This window comes from Corythoichthys intestinalis, chromosome 13 (genome assembly GCF_030265065.1).
Source record: "Corythoichthys intestinalis isolate RoL2023-P3 chromosome 13, ASM3026506v1, whole genome shotgun sequence".
NCBI lineage: Eukaryota > Metazoa > Chordata > Actinopteri > Syngnathiformes > Syngnathidae > Corythoichthys > Corythoichthys intestinalis.
The window spans coordinates 55,458,450-55,477,177 of record NC_080407.1 but is presented as its reverse complement, the minus strand read 5'-3'; the positions used below and the strand labels follow the sequence as shown (position 1 = coordinate 55,477,177).

Sequence of the window (18,728 nt, the reverse complement as noted above, 5' to 3'; positions counted from 1 at the left end):
ACATTTGATAGAGATTTTATGCAGAAATGTGAAAAATTCCCCAAAACTCTTCTACTTTTTCATACCACTGTAAATATTTATCTAGGTCAGCACCGCAAAAAATGCAAACGTTTTCCATTTCCACTCTGAAACTGTTCTTTTTTTTTCCCAACTAGCATGTTCATAGCTCCTAATCGCCGAATCAGTGGCGCGCTGGCAGTCAGCTGACGTTGTACTTCTTGCTATTTGATACTTTTCCCGGCCGAGCCCGATAAGGAAATGCATTTCAAAGATTCCTTCGCGATCAGAAGATGGGCAGGAAATCTAATTCTCATTTTTCGCACATGTTACCACTTCAATGTAAATATCAAATAAAAATAACCCACCGAAACCGCTGTGTTTTTTTGACATCAGAAGCAGTCAAAACACGAAGGCGACGCTTCACATAGCGTGGCGTTATTTTGGAGGGGTTAAATAGCGGCGTATCTCAGAAACAGCTGCAGGTGAAACGCTGCTAATTGGCGATTGATTGGACGCCTGAACGTCTTCATCTGCAATGCGGAGGCGCATCTGCCTGCCTTTGCCTTTTCTGATTAGTCACATTGTTGGCGGCTGTTTACTTAAACGCCAGCTTAAGGAAGTTCCAAATTGGGGCCCTCTCAGAAAAGAGTGTCAAATTAGACCTTGTTAGCGCGGGCCCTCAAGGCACACGTGCTGGAAAAGAGAAAGCCCTGAAAAGCAGGAGATGAAGCCGCCTGCTTGTTTTGCATTGAAAACTGGCGGCGTCTTACAAAGCGGCAGTTTTTCCTGGCTCCAGATTGCAGTAAAAACACTTATTTGCACATTCGCATCTCTTCGGACTGGCGTTAAACTCAACCAACGGTTGACCGTTCTTGACCATGGCAGGCCTGACCCTTGGTAACTAGGTGTCCAAGTGAACGTGTAGCTAACTAGCTAAAAATAACAATCTATATTTCATATTGTCATAACACTGCAGAAGCTATTGCTTCTAAATATAAATGAATAGCAAATTATTCTTATAGCACTTGAACAAATGAATCACCATGAAGCTTAGATGTATGTATGTAGATTAAAAATTAATGAGATTGGACGCAATTTTATGAACTCTAACAGTCCCATTTTTGCCGACAGAGACCCCGACAACCCGGCCAAAAGGCCAAACTCCGCACGTTCACCATAGTCTTAACCCCTTGTACAGACTCCAGTTTGAAAGCTGGAAAAAGGCTTCGAAACACAAGTTGACAATTTATTCTGAGTCGACAGCAATCATACAGCAACAGAGGGACCCAGGCGAGGATCCAAGGTCACCATATCACAAGTCAACAAAAGGTTCCCAAGAAAAATGACAACGATTAGTTAAACATTCAGTCTTTTTGAAGGCTCTCATGGGGCAGGCTGTGGGCAGAAGAAAGGTGTGCTTGGACGTTGTTTAGGATTACATGAAATGTTACATCTAACAGTCCCATTTTTTCAGACAGAGACCCCGACAACCCGGCCAAAGGCCAAACTCCGCGTGTTCACCCTCGTCTTAACCCCTTGTACTGACTCCCTTTTGAAAGCTGGAAAAAGGCTTCGAAACACAAGTTGACGATTTATTCAGGTCGACAGTGATCAAACGGCAAGGTGAAACAGAAACAAACTCAAGCAAGGAGGTAGACTCGTTCCAAGGTCACCATATCACAAGTCAACAAAAGGTTCCAGAGAAAAATGGCAACGATTAGTTAAAAATTCAGTCTTTTTGAAGGCTCTCGCAAGGCGGGTTGTTGGCACAAGAAGGGTGTGCTTGGAAGTTGTTTGGGATTACATCCAACACTCCCATTTTTGCTGACAGAGACCCCGACAACCCAGCCAAAAGGCCAAACTCCGCGTGTTCACCTTAGTCTTAACCCCTTGTACCGACTCCATTTTGAAAGCTGGAAAAAGGCTTCGAAACACAAGTTGACGATTTATTCTGAGTCGACAGCGATCAAACGGCAAGGTGAAAAACAAACAGACTCAGACGAGGAGGTAGACTCGTTCCAAGGTCACTATATCACAAGTCAACAAAAGGTTCCCGAGAAAAATGACAACGATGTGAAACATTGTCTTTTTGAAGGCTCTCGTGGGGCGGGCTATGGACAGACGGGTGTGCTTGGACGTTGTTTCAGATTACATCTAACAGTCCCATTTTTGCCGACAGAGACCCCAACAACCCGGCCAAAAAGCCAAACTCCGCGCGTTCACCTTCGTCTTAACCCCTTGTACTGACTCCATTTTGAAAGCCGGAAAAAGGCTTCGAAACACAAGTCGACGATTTATTTAGGTCGACAGCAATCATACAGCACAGAGAGACCCAGGCAAAAATCCAAGGTCACCATATCACAAGTCAACAAAAGGTTCCAGAGAAAAATGGCAACGATTAGTTAAAAATTCAGTCTTTTTGAAGGCTCTCACGGGGCGGGCTGTGGGCAGAAGAAGGGTGTGGTTGGACGTTGTTTAGGATGACATTATACGTTACATCGAACAGTTCCATTTTTGCCTACAGAGACCCCGACAACCTGGCCAAAAGGCCAAACTCCGCGCGTTCAACTTTGTCTTAAGCCCTTGAACTGACTACATTTTGAAATCTGGAAAAAGGCTTCGAAACACAAGTTGACGATTTGTTCTGAGTCGACAGCACTCATACAACAACAGAGGGACCCAGGCGAGGATTCAAGGTCAACATATCACAAGTCAACAAAAGGTTCCTGAGCCCCTTTGACGCTGAAGTGGCAAAATCCACAACCCTCATTGCCCTGACAACAGTAACTCCCGAATCCTACTGTTCAACCCACGGCCTGCCACGCCAGAGCCTTCAAAATGACTGAATGTTTACCTAATCGTTCTCATTTTTCTTGGGAACCTTTTGTTTAGTTGTGATATGGAGCAAGTCTGTCTCCTCGCCTGAATCCGTTTCTGTTCCACCTTGCCGTTTGATCACTGTCGACCTGAATAAATTTTTTGTTTCGAAGCCTTCTTCCAGCTTTGAAAATGGAGTCAGTACAAGGGGTTAAGACTAAGGTGAACGCCCGGAGTCCGGCCTTTTGGCCAGGTTGTCGATGTTTTGCTGACCCGGATTGTTGGAGCTGCGCCAGCGCGGGTTCGGCTGGCGTGATTCCGGCGATCTGGCGAAAAGATTCCTTCAGAAACTGCACATATTTTTTTAAATGTAGCCTTTTTAAATGTACTTGTTATGTTTGAAAACGTTCTGGAAGCTTAGCATGAGAATTTTTTCCTGGGTATTTTTTTTCCCTAAAGCAATTTGGCACCCCCACCACTAGATAGTGCCCCATGCAACCGCCTAGCATGCCAATGCCCTGGATGAAGGACTTCTATTTCTCCAAGAAAAATGGTTACATTTGTTTAAATTGAATGTTGAAAGGTTGCCCTCAGCCAGATGTTTCTGGGAGAGCACCACACACTGCGTAGATGCAGTCGCTCGTTCATCTCGGCTGGGATGAAAGCACATGGGATCCATTTCCTCTCAACATTAGCGCCGCTGCTTTAAGGCATTTGGAAAACAAGAAGAAAAAAAACAAAACAAGATTTTTCGATGCAGTTTCCTTGTAAGCATTTTTCTCACTGGCGGCCTCAGGCAAAACATCATTATTCCAATTTAATGACATTTTTTTTTTTATGTCCTTCATCCGTCAGAGGGTCAAACGGTGGCCATCCGAAATGTGGGAGTAACATTCTTCAGTCTAAAATTACATGAAAGTTTTACTCAGAGAAATTGCGTAAATGAATTGGACATCTAGTGCCGTCAATGGCAGCCAATAAGTGCCCTCTGAAGCGTTCAAATGAAACTTCTGCGCTTTTCCGTCCAGCATAAGCGCGAGGAATTGAGAGCGTAATCTTCCCGCAGTTGAGTTAACGTGACATCATCTGATTTTGTTTTAATCGTCTGTTAACTTTCCTTTGGGCTTAGCCTGAATCTCCTTACAGACACTTAGGCTGGATAACATTTAGAAAAGCGCTTGTCCGCCCTCAAACAAGAAGATGTTTTTAAACCCCCCAAAAATCTCAAAATCATATCCTTTTAAAGTATAATAATCAAGACAGTAATCCAACCCGCGAGATTATCAGGCGCATTCCAGACGTCCGGCGAAATAGTACACGCACACACACAAAAACGAGTTGGTAGAAGTTGACAGTTGCACGCAGCGGCAGCGGTGTGCGGGGTCCACCGAGCTAAACACACTTGCTAACTATTAGCTACCTACTATTAGCTAGCCTAATTTAACTTATTAAAGTGATATTGTGACTAAACAAATTATGCCTGTTTGTTGATTTATTTGGGTTAATAGGTAACATTTATTTGACAGCGGCGTCATAAGACCGAAATAATTACAGCAGTACTGAGAACGAAAAGTGGTATTTGTCATGTGGCAAAATGGATTTTGCCATGTGGAATTTTTTTTGCCAGGTGGCAAAATTGATTTTGCCATGTGGCATTTTTTTTCCATGTGGCAAAATTGATTTTGCCATGTGGAATTTTTTTTTGCCAGGTGGAGAAATTTATTTTGCCATGTGGCATTTTTTTTTCCCATGTGGCATTTTTTTTGCCATGTTGCAAAATTGATTTTGCCATGTGGCATTTTTTTTGCCATGAGTCAAAATTGATTTTGCCATGTTGCATTTTTTAAATTTTTTTTTTTTTGCGATGTGGCAAAATGGATTTTGCCATGTGGCATAATGGATTTTGCCATATAGCATTTTTTTGTCAAGTGGCAAAATGGATTTTACCATGTGGCAAAATTCATTTTGCCATGTGGCATTTTTTTGGTATGTGGCAAAGTTGATTTTGCCATGTGACAAAACTGATTTTGACAAGTTGCATTTTTTTTTTTTTTTTTTTGTTTTTGGTATTTGGAAAAATTGATTTTGGTTTGTGGCTTTTTTTGGGGTGGGGGATGAGGCTTTTTTTTTTTATGTGGCAAAATTTTGCCGTGTGGCATCTTTTTTTGCCATGAGGCAAAATAAATTTTGCCATGTTGCATTTTATTATTTTTTTTATTTTTATGCGATGTGGCAAAATTGATTTTGCCATGTGGCATTTTTTTTGGTGTGTGGCAAAATTGATTTTGCCTGTGGCTTTTTTTGTATGTGGCATTTTTTGGGGTGTATGGCATTCTTGCAGGCTATGCACGTCCATGCCATTGACGGCTATGCACGTCCAAATTTTCCATTCATATTAAATAGCAGAAAAATGTGTGGCTGCGATTTTCGACCATACACTTACGATTACAGCGCATTGACATTCACCCGCACCCAAATAAGGCTTTGCTATTGACTATTGGTAAGTGTATAGTCAAAAACAATAGCCACACGTTTTTCTGCCATTTGAAATGAATGGAAATTTTGGACGTGCATAGCCGTCAATGGCATAGATTTACTTGGGTGTCAGTTGAATGTCAGTGCACTCTAATGGTAAGTTTTGATTGCTGTCGACCTGAATAAATAGTCAAATAGTTTTCGGTGAGCCTTCTTTGAACGTTTCAAAATGGAGTCAGTACAAAGGGTTAAGACTAAGGTGAATGCGCAGAGTTTGGCCTTTTGGCTGGGTTGTTGGGATCTCACCCCAAGCCAAACTATGCAAAAACTGTGACTTATCGCCTGAAAAATACGGTATTTAAAAAAGAAAGTTAGTTTCTCTACCATACCAATACATAAATGGCATTGAAGCCACCACTGGGACCTTACCTCATCTGTAGAAACGATGACTCAGCGATATGAAAGTGCAGGGCGGTCCTCTTGAAAGGATGACACCATACGTTACCGATCCCATCTCGTCCACATTAACTTAATTGGAAAAAGCCATCCTCCATAGAATGAGATCATACAATTCGCTTGTCACTAATTTTCCATTTTCTAATAAAGACATTTTAGTCTGAATACATTTATAACATGCAAGTCATTTCAAGTTGTCCTTGATTAACTGGATTTCATTTCATTCATTTTTATGAAAAACAAAAGAATAGTGCATTGTACAGAAACTGCCTACAGGACTACAGAAATTTTCCATTAGCAGATATTTTTTTGACTTATTATGACTTGTTATGGGCAAGAATTAACTTTTATTTTTAATTGAAGTGTTTTTTTCCCTCCCCTTATGTCGGGGGTCTTTTACTCCATCGTCGTCCACGTCGGTGCCGCAGCGTGTCGAGAAAATAAAAAGAACACACGTCGGCGTCTTAATGAGCACGACCTGAGGGTGTGCGTCAATTCAATTAGAACGCTGTTGTTCTTAAATGTTAATACAGCGTCGTGGTTGAGTTAATGTCTTGGCCGAGGGCTTCCACCTTGCTGCCTCAGCATTGGAGACTTTACGACTGCTTTCCAGGTTGGGGGTTCAAGTTTAGCACAGGATATATGCTAAAGTCTGTATTATTTCCTTAGCGCAACCCCCACCCTTCCCAAGTCCCAGGCTGTTATCTTCCACCCTTGAGGCACTACACTAGGACACATAGGCCACCGCTGGGACTACAGTAGTTAATCTGTGCTAGTTAAATGCGCTTGTATTGCCCTGAGCTGTAGCAGTCAACCACTGCAGTTTTTTTTTTCTGCTTTCTGCTTTGCTAGCTCCCCGAGGACTGTGCTCAGCCCCGTTTTATTGAATTACATGATGGGAAGGAGTAAGTTATTTGCAGGTAGCGGCCCATTTAGGATTTCTATACTGCTTTGCTCCATCGGGGCTGTTTTCACACCGTAAATTCCTCCGCTTTTCTTTGTGCCAACAATCCACCATTTTTATTCTTTCATTATTCTTTAAAAAAATATATTTTGGATGTAGTTTTTTTTCATCAGTGGTGGAACAAATGTGAACAGGGAACGGGTGCAATGAGCATAAAAGGGACCCCCGGAAATGGATCATCCGAGGGTGGGTTCGGTGCAAGTGGACAATTATTTTTGTGTGAGTGGGGTGCCCCTCCAGACAACCGGCCAGTGTTGTTTTCGTCAATAATGACAAAAATGAAAATATTTTGGCGACTAACAATTTTTTTTCATGACGATGACTGGCTAAAGACGTGGCTTGCACGACTAGAGCATAAAGAGACCAGTGTTGTTTTTGTCAACAAACACTTTTTCAACGAGAAGACGATATTAAAAACGCTAATCCATAGACTTCAAAATGTATTGACGGGGGGCAGGGCCGATAAATAAGGGGCCGGGCCGATAAATAGGGGCCCTGCATTGTTGGCGTGGCTGTCAAAGCTGTTCAAGTGAAATCAAAAAGAGCTTTTTTTGTTGAAAATTCTTTCGAATAAATGCTTAAATTCCTGAATTCTTTACAGATATGGACATAAAACAGTCGTTTCTTGGCAAAAGGCAAAAAAAAAAAAAAACAGTGCAGTTAGCATTTATTTTACTTAAATATGTCCAAGTACAATGCTAGCCTTTTAGTGAATGTAGCTAGCGGCCGCCTGAAATAAACAGTGCTTTTCCGGTGAAAATGATTGTGAATAAATGCTTAAATCCCCGAATTCTTAAGAGATATGGACGTAAAAGAGTCTTGATTCTTGGTTAAAAAAAAAAAAAAAAAACATGCACCAGCGTTTATTTTAAGTAAGTATGTCGAAGTACAATGGTAGTCTGTTAGTGAATGTCGCTAGAGGCCGCCTGTTATAAACAGCTTTTCCAGAGAAAATTCTTGTGAATTCTCTGCGATTGGCTGGCAACCAGTTCAGGGTGTCCCCTGCCTACTGCCCGTAGTTAGCTGGGATAGGCTCCAGCACCTCCACGACCCTCGTGAGGAAAAGCGGCATGGAAAATGAATGAATGAATTCTTGTGAATAAAGCCTTAAATCCCCGAATTCTTTATAGATATGGACGTGAAACAGTCTTGATTCTTGGTTAAAAGCAAAAAAAAAAAAAAAAAAAAAAAAAAAAAAAAAAGTACAATTAGCATTTATTTTCCGTAAATATGTCGAAGTACAATGCTAGTCTGTTAGTGAATGTAGCTCACAGCCGCCTGAGGTAAACTAAACTTTTCCGGTGAAAATTCTTGCGAATAAATGCTTAAATCCCCGAATTCTTTATAGATATGGATGTAAAACAGTCTCGATTCTTCGTTAAAAGCAAAAAATAAAGAAATAGGTGCAGTTAGCATTTGTTTTAAGTAAATATGTTGAAGTACAATGCTAGTCTGTTAGTGAATGTAGCTAGTGGAGGCTAGTGGAGCTTTTCCGGTGAAAATTCTTGTCAATAAATGCTTAAATCCCCGACTTCTGTATAGATATGGACGTAAAACGGTCTTGAATCTTGGTTAAAAGCAAAACAAAACAAAAACAAAAAAAACGTGCAGTTAAAATTTATTTTACGTAAATATTGCGAATTTCGATGCCAATGCAGTAGCCGCTAACTTCTCCCATTGATTAAAAAAAAAAAAAAAAAAAAAAAAAGTTTCAAAATGCATGCATGGTACGAAAAATATAATAATTACCTTGAATCCTCAAACAAATCACTCCTGAAAGGGAGGCAAGGCAGATAGATGGTGTAAAAAGTGATTCAATTAAGGCAAACAAAGTACCAACCGAAATGACCGGGGAATCCAAAATCTCTTAACAAACATAAGTCAGACCATCAAATCAACTTACTTTCAAAGCAGGACGAGGAACTAGGAAAAAAACGCTGACATGAACGTGGACATGCACATTGACGATGTCATGACAAGACTCGACAAAAACGGGGCGCTTATATAGACACAGGGTAACGAGTCAACGAGGAAAAGGTGGGTGACACAGGAGGATTCAGATTGGAGGATACAGTCGGAGCAGGCACGACAGGTGAAATCAATGGTCAATCACAGGGACAAGTCACACTAGGAGAAAACACAAAACCTAGATCAAAACATTAGATCGCTACGCTCCTCACCTTATAATGTGGTGCGCCAAACATATGATTTTTTTTTTTTTTTTCCAAATAGGCCATTCAGTGAAGGGGCGACTTATAATGCGGAAAATACGGTAATTATATTTACTCGTGGACAAAAAGTAACAATTTGCTAATGTGCCACTTTTACCTTTTCCTGATGTATTTGTGCTCTTTTGTCAAAAACAACGGGCAGTTTAAAGCCTTTCATGTTCTGCTGCCCTAACCATTTATTTTGATAAGGGAATGAAGTCCAGCACAGAGCCAGGGCCTATAATAATTGACACCGTGTCCTCAGAGGTCACCAAATATACTGTACTTATTCCCCTGGTGAAGCAGCAGTATATGAAAAGACTGCCGCTTCACGTGGAGGCGTATTAGCGCAACAACAATAAAAAAAAAGAAATAAAAATCTGCCGGGGAGCTCGTAAATTATATTTCTCCGTCACCTTGACAGGATAATTGATGTGCAATTGGCTTCAAGTAGCCTGCAAAATATATTTTGTACTTTTCTTGTGTGGTCACCAGGGGTTGGCTTGCCTGTCAAAGAGGAAAGAAAACCTTTTGTTTTGTCCATTATTACACTTTTCATATTCCATTTCGTATCAAAGGCAATTAAGTATGAATACTTTTATCAACCTACGTGCATGCATGCAACTCATTTGAAGATAAGACCATGGCTGCCATTGACGGTGCTAATCCGTTTAGTCTGGGAGGGGCGAATGAGCTGCGAAACATAAAATGCAAAAAATGAAAAAACTATGAAAAAAAAAAAAAAGCAATCAGAAAATGCAAAAACTGAAAAAACATTTTTTAAATAGCAAAAAATAAAGGGTTTTCAAAAAATGCTAATAGGTCATTTTAACACTAGAACTACCAAGGGTGGATCCGTTGATAGAAATCACTTTTGCAACCAGAGAAGGATCATCTGACCCTAATTAGCATATCTTTTGTGAGCATTGAGGTCCTCATTAGTTATTCCCATTCACATTAAACCACAGGGCTGGATTGCTCCAATTAGCATCTTGAGTGTTTGCAGGGCAGGGCTGCCTTGGCTTTGTCGGACAGTGGACCGCTCAGGCAGGCGATCGGGCGGACAACCTTTTTACTGTATGTTTTAGTTAGGGCTGTCGAACGATTAAAAATTTTAATCGAGTTAATTACAGCTTAACAATTAATTAATCGTAATTAATCACAATTCATCGCAATTTAAACCATCTATAAAATATGCCATATTTTTCTGTAAATTATTGTTGGAATGGAAAGACACAAGATGGATATATACATTTAACATACGGTACATAAGGACTGTATTTGTTTATTATAACAATAAATCAAGATAGCATTAACATTATTAACATTCTGTTAAAGCGATCCATGGATAGAAAGACTTGTAGTTCTTAAAAGATAAATGTTATAAGTTATAGAAATGTTATATTAAAACCCCTCTTAATGTTTTCGTTTTAATAAAATTTGTAAAATTTTCAATAAAAAAAATAAACTAGTAGCTCGCCATTGTTGATGTCAATAATTACTTACACAATGCTCATGGGTGCTGAAGCCTATAAAATCAGTCGCACCCAAGCGCCAGCAGAGAGCGGCAAAACTCCATAAAACACAATTAACAAGTGGGCATTTGACTGTACTGTCATTTAAATCTGTCTGAGCGGGGCAGTTGCGTTAATTGCGTCAAATATTTTAACGTGATTAATTTAAAAAATTAATTACCGCCTGTTAACGCGATAATTTTGACAGCCCTAGTTTTAGTGTTTGGTAACTGCTCAGTACGGTTGTCTAATGTGATCGAATTGAGCACGATTTGACAAAATTGGGAAGATATCACTTTTTTTTGCTGGGGATTTGTTGCAGAGGACTGTCTGACATTTGAGCATTGAGAAAGAACAGCTGTCTCAATCTCTCTGAATATTTAGTTGCACTGTTTCTTGTATGTGCTGATGCTGGATGGCTAATGATGCACATCACGAGTCATTTTTTTGCACAGAAAAAGCTTTTCATTCAATAAAGAAACATATGTGAAAAAGACAATAAAAGAAACTATATACAAGGGATGGCGTAATAAAAAAAAACCCAAAAAATTTATGTGGTGACATCAGGCAACATATGTTGGAGGTTGTTGCCGAAGCAATTTTTCCTTCTGCGCCTTCTTTGCGCCCACATGAGAGTGAGCCAATTCCTTTGCAAGACCCACCAAAAAGTGCACCCGTCTCTCTTGCCTTCAGGTACATGTCTGATACAATACATATGCATTCAATGAAGGGCAGGGGTGCCTTGGCTCATGGGGGAAAGGTAAACTGGTGTTATTCTAGCTGGCCTATTGTTACTTTCAAGCCCAGAAGACAGGTTGTGGTAAAAAAGCCACCTTACAATGGACGAAACTACTGACAGGATGTGACTTTTCTTTTTAAGTGTTTACTTGTCTCTTCAACTCTTTCAGTTTTATCATCTGTGTAAACCAAATGGAACATACTAGTCAGGTTTTCTTTTCTTTTTTTTGTTTTTAAACTTCATGCCGAACCGTAGTCGGACTTATAGTATGTCTGACATATACTGTATGTGTGTGTAAACTGTATGGAGACAGAAAGGTGCCATTGGATGGTTGTCTGAGGCAATGAACACCTTTAGAGGTTGTTTTCTTTCCTCCTTCCAAATAGGCTTGTCCAGTTGGACAAAACAGTTGCTGCTTGTCGGAGAGTGGACCGCTCAGGCAGGCAATCGGGCGGACAACCTTTTTACATCTTTACATGAGTTTGCCTACTGTACAAGGGACAGTGTAATGAAAACTAAAACAGAACATTTTTTTTATGTGGTGACATATGACACTTCGCCCTTTTCCCGGGGCTAGGTGTTGGAGGTTGCTGACGAAGCAATTTTTCATGAACCAATTCCGTTGCAAGACCCACCAAGAAGTCCACCCGTCTCTCTTCGGGGCCATTTCCATGGTGACTCTCCGAGAATACGAAAAATTTCAAATTTGCATTTATATGGTTTCGTCTCCATTCGAACAATTCCGCATGAAAACGATGTAGTATTTATGCCAGGCCCTAGAGGGCAGTGCAGATTTACATGGCGACAGTGCATGATGGACTTTGACCCCACCAAGCTCCTCAGCCCACTCCAAGCAATGGCATTTTTTGCTCCAAAAGGCACAAAAAATGGAAACATTCAACATATTTCAATTTAAAAATATCATTAAAACAGTCAATTAAAGCCGACGTTCCGCCATTTGCCGTTTTTAATGTTTAATAGCACCACTGCGCACGCCCAATGTGACATGTGCGAGTGCTTATGTCATCGAAACGAAGGGGGTTTCCATTCATATGAATGCGCTGCGACCCCACGAATGGAATCGTTCCACTTTGGAGGACGGATTCGGAGATTTGCGTCTTTGCCTTCCGTCTTCACCCACGCAAGGCCAATTTTGCTACTCAGTCATTGTGTCTTCGTGTTGCAGAGTCACCATGTAAACTGCCCCTTATATTCAAGATGCTAAAAGCAGCTATCCAGAGTGAAACCCCGCCGTCACACCTAGGGAGTGAATCCAGAGGTGTAGCATGCTTGATTGCTTCTTTAGCCCAGTAGTCAGTTTGGTATCTGGGTCTTTTGACACCTTTCTGGTATTTATAACCCAAAAAAACCCCTGGACTTCCAGTGTTAATTGAAGTTTGGGGTAAAATCAATACTTCTGTTAGTATCTGGGTAGCTTTGCTCAGCGCCAGGATGTGCGTGAGAGGCCCCAAGTTGGAGAGACATGACAATGGCGTCCGGCAAACCTACATCCGAGCGACCAGAATTAAAAAAACAAAGCGAGAACGGCCAGACACATTCCTCAGCTCACTCGGTCTTTCCCCAGTAAAATCAAGCCCGGGCAAAGTCGACGGAGGTGTCTGCTCACATCTGACTTTGTCAGTCTCGGGCACGGTGCCTCTCGCTCCACTGAGGATCACCGTCACCCCCATCATTGCCGGGCCGCGGGGCCCGCCGCCCGTCTCTCCGCAACGCGGCCGCCTTCACCGAAGCGACGGCGCAAGGCCCCGGGGCGCCGCCGCTCGCAGAGCCGAAGCCGTCCATTTCAGACGCTCGGCTTGTTCGCCGCGAGCTCCGGTCCAGCCCGCGAGAATCTGTTTGCTCACTTGCTTTCGCGCTCAACTTTAAGATTACAGTGATCACTCGCTACTTCGCAGCTCAACTTATAAATGGAATTTTGTCAACGTTACTAAATTACAGCTGTGTATGTTTTAACAGCCATGAGCTTGTATTGCGTTCACAATACACAACAACGCAACGCAGGGCGGTACTGTTAGTCATTGTTGTTTTTGGCAGGCCTTTTAATTTTTGTCTTTTGGACGATAATACTTATTAGCCGTAGTCATATTTCAGTCATCTCAAAATGCGGTTGTCTCGACTAGTTTTTTTGTCGACGTTTGCTAAAAATGTTTTTGTCTATCAAATTAAATCTTACTCTAAAAATAAACTATAATAACTTTCGAATGAACATTGACAGAAAAGCACATATTGTAGCGTCAATCTATCTGAGGGAATGAGGGAATAGTACCTTTCCTCGTGTTTACCGATCGACTGTTTGCCTTACTCTCACACACCCAATATAATATAAATAGCACTTATACCATAGTTTAAGGAAAACAAGCAGATTATAGGACATAAGAGATACATGACGCCTTATCACGAAGCCCAATATGTGCGCCATGCAACTGACTGAGCAAGATTGACGCTAACATCTAAAAGCCCATATCTGCACAAACAACTCAGTTCTCCCGGACAATCCAGAACAAATGGCGGGACGTCCTGGCCCAACACAAGGAACACCGGAGAACGCCCGATATCCAACTGATATCACGACTGACAAGACTCCAAAAGCCCCTTTGACGCTGAAGTGGCAAGATCCACAACCCTCGTTGCCCTGACAACAGTAACTCCCGAATCCTCCTGTCCAATCCACAAACAGACAATAATCCCAGACACACCCTTTTTCCTACCCACAGCTCGCCCCGCGAGAGCCTCCAAAAGACCGAATGTTTAACTAAGCATTGTCATTTAAGGTGGCTGGTAAGATAATAGGCTGTCCACAGGTCTCCTTAACACATATTTATGAGAGGCAGGTTATGAGGAAGGCAAAAGACACACTGGATTGCGTAAATCATCCCCTTCATTGCTCGTTTGAGGTCCTCCCTTCAGGCAGGAGATTCAGAGTCCCTTGTTTTAAGTCCAATAGGACAAAGAACTACCAAATACCAAGTGCAATTCGCTTGCTAAATTTGCACAATTCTTGCACTTAGATTTAAAGCTATCCATCGCATTTTAAATTTGTAGTCTTGGTTATTTATTATATGTGTATGAGTTATTGTTGTGTTATCTGGATGTATACCTGCTGTAAGACAAGTTTCCCCTTCTTAGGGGACAATAAACTTAAACTGAATTTTTTTCTTGGGAACCTTTTGTTGACTTGTGATATGGTGACCTGGGATCCTCGCCTGGGTCCATCTGTGCTGTATGATCGCTGTCGACTCAGAATAAATAGTCAACTTGTGTTTCAAAGCCTTTTTTTAAAATGGAGTCAGTACAAGGGGTTAAGACTAAGGTGAACGCGCAGAGTTTGGTCTTTTGGCCGGGTTGTCGGGGTCTCGCCCGCCCGGGTCGTTGGACCTGCATCAGCGTGGTTCCGGCAATCTGGGTCAAAAAGGTCAGATTCCTTCAATATACGCAAAAAATGTCTGTTAAAACACTAATTTGCAGTTTTTCACTTTATGAGGTTGGTACAGCGATAAGTGAGGGATCACTGTAGTCGTTTCGCCCCTCCCGGTCAAAACGGATCGGGCTTCTACCGCCGTCAATGGCAGCCAGTGAGGTTAATATTTAAACAACAAGGACATTTTAACTACATTTAACGCGCCGAGTTTGGTCTTTTGGCCGGGTATTTGGAGCTGCGCCAGTGTGGTTCCGGCAATCTGGGTAAAAAGGTCAGATTCCTTCAATATACACAAAAAATGTCCGTTAAAACACTAATTTGCAGTTTTTCACTTTATGAGGTTGGTACAGCGATAAGTGAGGGATCACTGTAGTCGTTTCGCCCCTCCCGGTCAAAACGGATCGGACGCCTAACGCCGTCAATGGCAGCCAGTGAGGTCAATATTTAAACGACAAGTACATTTTAACAACATTTAATACGCCGAGTTTTGTCTTTTGGCCGGGTCGTTGGAGCTGCGCCAGTGTGGTTCCGGCAATCTGAGTCAAAAAGGTCAGATTCCTTCAATATACATTAGTATATTAGTAGTAGTTTTTGTTTTATTTTTATTTATTTATTTTCTATCTGTGATTAAATGCAATTTTTATGCATAATCTTATTTCCGATTTTGATTGTCTTGGTTTTTATGTTGTATTGATTTAAATGTGATTTTTATGATCTTCATCTGATGTAAAGCACTTTGAATTGCCTTGTGTTGAATTGTGCTATATAAAGAAATTTGCCTTGCCTTGCCTTACACAAAAAATGTCAGTAAAAACAGTACTTAGCGGTTTTTCACTTGATGAGGTTGGTACAGCGATAAGTGAGGGATCACTGTAGTCGTTTCGCCCCTCCCGGGCAAAACGGATTGGACGCCTAGCGCCGTCAATGGCAGCCAGTGAGGTCAATAATTCAACAACAAGGACATTTTAACTACATTTAACGCGCCGAGTTTTGTCTTTTGGCCGGGTTGTCGGGGTCTCACCCGCCCAGGTCGTTGGAGCTGCCCTAGTGTGGTTCCGGCCATCTGGGTCAAAAAGGTCAGATTCCTTCAATATACACCAAAAAATGTCTGTTAAAACACTACTTTGCAGTTTTTCACTTTATGAGGTTGGTACAGTGATAAAGTGAGGGATCACTGTAGTCGTTTCGCCCCTCCCGGGCAAAACGGATTGGACTTCTACCGCCGTCAATGGCAGCCAGTGAGGTCAATATTCAAACAACAAGGACATTTTAACTACATTTAACACGCCGAGTTTGGTCTTTTGGCCGGGTTGTCGGGGTTTCGCCCGCCCAGGTCGTTGGAGCTGCCCCAGTGTGGTTCCGGCAGTCTGGGTCAAAAAGGTCAGATTCCTTCAATATACACACAAAATGTCTGTTAAAACACTAATTTGCAGTTTTTCACTTTATGAGGTTGGTACAGCGATAAGTGAGGGATCACTGTAGTTGTTTCGCCCCTCCCGGTCAAAACGGATTGGACTTCTACCGCCGTCGATGGCAGCCAGTGAGGTCAATATTTTAAAAAATAAGGACATTTTAACTGCATTTAACACAGAACTTTGCAGGGTCATGGAGAGAACAAAGGAAAAAATGAGGTAAAGATAAAGGAATGTGTTTGGACTGGCTCGTCCCAGTGGAAAAATAACACTCTGTCGGAGTAAAACGCCAGCGTATAACACAGACATTTTTTTAATAGAATTCATTTATAACAAATGTGACTTTGATTTCTCATACAGACTTCTTTCCCCACCGATGTGACCTAAGTAAGAAAATAAAAAGCACTCCTTTCATTCAGAGAAAAAGGAACAATTTACACTTACAACTAATCAGAGGTATTGTATGAACTTTTTTAACAAGCCGTTTTTTTTTTTTTTTGTACAATTTCATGACTTTCAGTCTATGCATCCAGACGAGAGATAGATAGAGCCGAGGAACACAACGTTTATTTTTGTTAATGACACTCCAAGCTGAACAGGTGATCTCAGGGCGGGGCGACAGAATTTTTCGCAGCCGTTGCCAAGTTTCCATAGCAACAGAATACACTTTTTTTTTTTTTAATTTGCCACATTTTTTTTGGTGTCTTTTTCTTTTTTTTTAAGAGTTGATATTTTTTTGTGTTATTTACATACACACAAAATGAATGGAGATTTTTTTTTTTTTTTTCATAAATGGGTTCAAGTAATATATTATTGGGTTTAGAATCAATAGGGCAGTGCATAGTACAAAGATAGAGAAAGTGCAAATCTTCCTTACCGGGCCGACTCAGGCCATCCTGCAATATTTTATTATGTGTTACATTAAAAAAAAACAACAAATAACACTTAAGAGTCATTTTATGTCTGGCAATAAACAAAAAATATGAACATAATTGCTTCTGTTTCAAAGGGAAAGAAAGATCTGGAATGCACATCCCCTAAAAATGCTGGGAAAATATAACGATCTATGTAAATTTGCCAAATTTTTTCGGGTCTTTATTGTTTATGTGTAGCACCATTAGCAAAATGAAATCACTCAATTAGCTTGAATACAGTTTGTACGCCAACATGTGAGCCAATGAATTTTCAATATTGAGTGTTTAGTCGTGCTTATTAGTCGCCGATTGACCTCCACGATTTCTCCGTTTTGAACGGGTGAAATTTCAAAAATGTTTTTGCATGCACCCCACCCACCCAGCCACGGTAAGGCCACTAAAATGACAAAATGAGCTTCAAAATGTCGTTTGCATATATAATCATGTGACGTGGTGATCACTACTGTAAATAAACATATTTCTATATCGACATATACGCTGCATACTCAAAAGATGGTATCAAAACAGGCATAAATATAAGGCACTCTAAATGGAACAAAAATGGGTTGAAATGACATACAAAACCTTGTTTGTCCCGCGAGGTGGAGCCGCGAGTGACGGACAGCTGATGGACATTCCCACGTGACGCTTGCAGGGGGCGGTGATCTTGTAACGCATTTATTGCACAAGAAACGACGCGCTGAATCAGAATGGCGTGCTACTGATGTGCATTCCAGTGAAACCAGCAGGGCCGAGAACGAGAAGTGGTATTTGCCAAGTGGCATTTTTTTTTTTGCAAGTGGCAAAATTGATTTTAGCATGTGGCTTTTTTTTGCCATTTGGCATTTTTTTGCTATGTGGCAAATTTTGCCATGTGGCATTTTTTTTTTGCTATGTGGCAAATTTTGCCATGTGGCATTTTTTTTTTGCTATGTGGCAAATTTTGCCATGTGGCATTTTTTTTGCTATGTGGTAAAATTGATTTTGCCATGAGGGATTTTTTTTTGCCATGTGGCTTTTTTTTTTGCCATTTAGCATTTTTTTGCAATGTGGCAAAATTGATTTTGCCATGCGACATTTTTTTGCTATGACGCATTTTTTTCATGGTAGCAAAATTAATTTAGCCGGGTGGCATTTTTTTTTTTTTGCCATGTGGCAAAATGTGGGATCACACAACCACACGTTTATCATTTAAAATGAATACAACATTTTGCACGGGGATAGCCGTCAATGGCATGGACGTGCATGGCTTGCAAAAATGCCATGTACCAAAAAAAATGCCACGTAGCCAGAAAATGCAACATGGCAAATTCAATTTCACCACATGGCAAAGAATGCCAAAAGGAAAAATCAATTTTGCCATATACAAAAAAAATGCCACGTGGCAAAAAAAAATGCAACATGACAAAATCAATTTTGCCACATGGCAAAAAATGCCAAATAGCAAAATCAATTTTGCCACATGGCAAAAAATGCCGAAAGGCAAAATCAATTTTGCCATATACAAAAAAATATGAAATGCCAAAATTAATTTTGCCACATGACAAAAAATGCCAAATAGCAAAATCAATTTTGCCATATACAAAAAAAAAAAAAAAATGCTACGTGGCAAAAACAAAAATGCAACATGGCAAAATCAATTTTGCCACATGGAAAAAAATCACCGAATGGCAAAATCAATTTTGCCATATACAAAAAAAAAAAAAAAAAAAAAAAAAAAAAAAAAAAAAAAAAAAAACCCATGTGGCAAAAAAAACAAAAAAATGCAACGTGGCAAAATCAATTTTG

General features: G+C 40.8%; 1 protein-coding gene across 3 annotated transcripts in view; it reads right to left on the bottom strand.

The window, feature by feature from the left end:
* The window catches only part of LOC130928471 (synaptopodin-2), an 87,246-nt gene extending 73,608 nt beyond the window's left edge, over nucleotides 1–13,638 (bottom strand). For 2 of the 3 annotated variants that reach the window (XM_057855119.1, XM_057855118.1), the window contains exon 1: nucleotides 8,616–13,637. The gene's annotated coding sequence lies outside the window, so the exon portion shown is untranslated. Of the gene's footprint in view, nucleotides 1–8,615 lie in introns of all 3 variants that reach the window. The other variant, XM_057855115.1, reaches the window with a different exon arrangement.
* Between the last annotated feature and the right edge of the window lie 5,090 nt (nucleotides 13,639–18,728).